Source organism: Crocuta crocuta, unplaced genomic scaffold (genome assembly GCF_008692635.1).
Source record: "Crocuta crocuta isolate KB4526 unplaced genomic scaffold, BGI_CrCroc_1.0 scaffold27, whole genome shotgun sequence".
Taxonomy (NCBI): Eukaryota; Metazoa; Chordata; class Mammalia; order Carnivora; family Hyaenidae; genus Crocuta; species Crocuta crocuta.
The window spans coordinates 5982814-5986565 of NW_027532250.1; the positions used below are offsets into that span (position 1 = coordinate 5982814).

At 42.7% G+C, this 3752-nt stretch overlaps 1 protein-coding gene across 1 annotated transcript in view; it reads left to right on the forward strand.

Annotated features, from left to right (window-relative positions):
• Positions 1-2518: 2518 nt before the first annotated feature.
• The window catches only part of SALL4 (spalt like transcription factor 4), a 14546-nt gene continuing 13312 nt past the window's right edge, over positions 2519-3752 (forward strand). Inside the window, exon 1 of the mRNA XM_077778340.1 lies at positions 2519-2989. The gene's annotated coding sequence lies outside the window, so the exon portion shown is untranslated. The remainder of the gene's footprint in view (positions 2990-3752) is intronic.

Here is a 3752-nt window from a genome sequence, read left to right on the forward strand (position 1 = left end):
GGCTGGGATGGGTCGGGGGCTGGAGATGGAGAGCGCTGGCCTGGGCCAACGGGTGGGCGCCCCTGGGGACTTAGGCCAGTTGCTAGCGCGATCCCTGGCCGAAGCTGGTGTTCTTTGCCAAGTCTTTGGAATTCTTGAAAAGAAGTCCTCGATCCTGGAAGGTGTTTGCAGAGTCCGCCGGTTGCCAGCATGGGGCAGAAGGTGGTGGCCCCAAGCAGTACTTTTTAGTGGCTGCATTTTGCATTCGAGCAGCCTGTATGTATGTCCCTGTCTATATAGTATGTATACGTAGCTCTACAGAGAGAGACATGTGTGTGTATAGACAGATCTGTATATATAGAGACATAGATATGTATAATTAATTTAAAAAAAAAACAGATTGGGCCGGTCCTATTTTGCAAAACCAACTTGAGATCTCCTTGTAAAGAATGCAGTTCTAGAGGGAGGAAAATGGAGTTGGGCGATCAATTAGATTAAAAAATCTGCAGGTGGGCCGCGGACTCGCGCTACATACGGGAAAATTAGCATTTCCTCAAAAGAATTTCGGATGCCCTTTGTGCTAAACTGGATTACAACCATCAACGATTCAGATCCCCAAGTTTCACACAAGGGCCCAGCCCCAGTTTCTAAACTGAAACGACCTCCCCTGGCTGTAATGATTCAATGATTCGGGGAAGAGGGCACTTGGAAGTTCCTATTTTAATTGTGGGAGAGAGGGAAATCTCCTTGATCGTAGTTTTTATGTTGCAGGCCGACTTGCTGTGTTTGGATCTGAGTTTCCGATAGAGAAAGGGGCCCCTTTTGTTCCGTTAAAAAATAAATTGCACAAGTGGGTGTTTGGTCCTTTAAGCCTCTGCTGGCTTCCTCATGGGTGGGGAGTTGGGGAGCCATCTTGGGAGGCAGGAGATGGAGTTAACATTTCCTCTTTTTCAAGGACCTTAGTTTTCTTGGTAGGGTTTTAGAGATGTGCATTCCTATCAGGTATGGCTTTCAGCTGTGTGACCTGCTCGATTTCTCTGAGCTTTTGGATTTTTTCCTCTATACAGCGGAGGTAAAGAGTCTTGCTCAGATGATTTCAACCACAGAGACCCAACTGTGTGCTGGGAATGTGACGAGTAGTTAGTTTTGTTCAGAATAGCCATGTTTTCCATTTTATTTACTTTCTGTGTCGAGATGGGTGTGAACTGCTAATTGAGATGATCTGCAGATTTAACTGCAGCCTACGAGGCTGGAGACCTCAAGTACGTTATCTTATTTAATTCTCATTTTTACGAAACCATGGCTCCAGTTGAAATGGTTTGCTCACAGTTGATTCTGGCCATGCTGCAAATCCAAGGGGCTGTTTATCATTGGTTATGGGATGGGATTTTTCTATCACTTCCTTTGAGGAAGCCATGATGAGGGGTCGGCTGGTTTAATGTTTGAGATGTGCCTTTTTGGACTTTGGATTAAGGGGTCCATGGGAAGGGAGTTCGAAATAAAGCAGCATTTGCATTTCATGCTCCGGGCCTTATTGCCCTGGGGAAAATGATCGGAAGCGGTCAACAAGTTCCCTTTTTTCATCAGCCCGTAACCTGTTGTACTTTTGATTCTTTAAAGAAACTTCCAAACCATTTTAAAAGTCTCTAAATCCAGACAAGTTCAGCATTTCCAGTCACTACCATCCCTTTTTGTTTTTTCTCCTCAAATGAATTTCACGTCTATGTCAGTCTTTGTTCTGAAGGGACTCGGAAGGGGAAAATAAAACCCCCTGCCTGCATGGAGTTTACAAGTTTGCTTAAAAGATGAGCTCCAGTTGAGGGAAAATAGGACATATCTCTTCATGTAAATAGCAGAACTCATGCTTTCCCAGCGATTATAGCCCTTTTTGATTCTTGGACTGTTTTTTTCCCTTTTCAGCACAGCCCCTGAATTTTGATCCAAAACTGTTTGGAACAAGTTTTTAGCTCTTAATTAAGTAGAATTTAATTATAGCTCTACTTTGCCAACCATGAATTGAATTAAAGCCATGTTACTTAAAGTGTTTCTCGGATTGCTGAATTGAGATGTAAAATTAAACTGGTAAATGGGCACTTTCTTTCAACTGGTTCAAAGGACATCTCCATTTCCTTTTGTTTTTTTTGGTAAGCAATTATCCTGTGGGTGGGGGAGGGTCGAAGATAGTGTATACTTTAGATAATCTACTCATTGTGGTTCTTTTAATATAGGAATGGGGAAAAAAGATAAGCTTGAGTCATAATGCTTTGCTCAAGATTATACAGGTTTTATTTTTGAAGCATTTTCAAGTCTCCAAAATGTGATTGGCTTCTAGTAGATGAGCTTTTCTTCTATACAATAGTAAGAGTATTTTCTATCCATTTGGCAGTGATTGAATCTAAGACCCCTGCTGGGTTTACTGCATTCTTCCAACTTATTGGATAACTAGATGCTGAGAGATAACATTCCTAAAATTCGGGAGTGGGGGCGGGGTGGAAAGATGGAAGAGCTAGTTGCTGGGTAATCTCTCTGAACTTTGCTTTTCCCTTTTGAGAAGGGCTAACGTGAGCATACCCAGCAATTGTTCATAACCAGAGTCCTCTTACTCTGGCAAATACGGATCCGGTATTTACCCAGTATTTGCCGGTGGTGGTCTGGATGTAGAAGCACTTTTTACTGCACAGGCATTCAGAGCTGCCGTTTTAGGACCCAAGTGGGATGTTGCTCGTATTGCATCTAGGCTACAGAAGAGGCCAGGCTGTGTATACAGTGAAGGCAAGCTGGTATTCAGGCTGTAAATCACTCTTGGAAACTGTTAGATCCTTCTAGTGCAGGGAGCTTAACCTTTTTTGTGCCATAGATGCCTTCTCAGCAGAATGTATTTCAATGCGAAAAATAAAAGGCCTCGAAATACCAAGGAAATGGACTACCTTGAAATAGACTTCTTGAAGACACTCGTGATAACATGTGACTCTTTATGAACACATTAAATAAGATCAGCACGGCCGGTCAGGTAACTACGAGAATTTCTAGTCATGCCACGGCATCCACGTTATAGGAAAATATCTGCACTCTGTTGATGACGAAGTTACAGGCTCTGCAGATACCACTGTTTTCTACATTTAAAATGGAAAGAGATGTTAAATTTTAGTTCAGATTAGCGAGAATAAAGATCTCTCTTTTTTTTTCCCTTACCTAGTTTCACGGACTCTAGTTTAAGCATGCTGGTTTCGAACCTGTTTTCAGTGAGGGAATATTATCCCCGAGGGAGGGGGCGTGGTGAGCAGGGGGGGCAGAAAATGTGATTTCAGTGGTTTGTGGCCTTCTGAAGGACCATAGTGCATAAACACACATAATATATTTGTGGTATTAAAATTTAATGGGGGGGGTCGGTGATTAGGAAAGAAGCTTTAAAAGCCTCCGTAGAAGGATGAAATGAAAGTTGAGGAACTCTGTTCTGAAAGAAAGAAACGACAGCACCAAGTTTAGAGCTCTTCTAAATAGTACTTAAACATCCAGTCCCTGATCTTCTTTTTCTGGTTAGTCGTTGGTTACTTTGAGCCACCTAATTATTTCTGCTCCGGCCTCAGTTTCCACATCATTAAACTGGGAACGAAGACTCTTGTTTGATTCTGTGACTGCAGAGATGGAGATAAGATGCCCGAGCCTGAAGCGTGTATTTCGTTGCTTGTGGAAGGTGTTGGTCGCTTGCTTTTGCAAAGTAGAATGGGCATTCTTGCATGGCTGCACTGGGAGTTATACCAGAAGTTAGAATA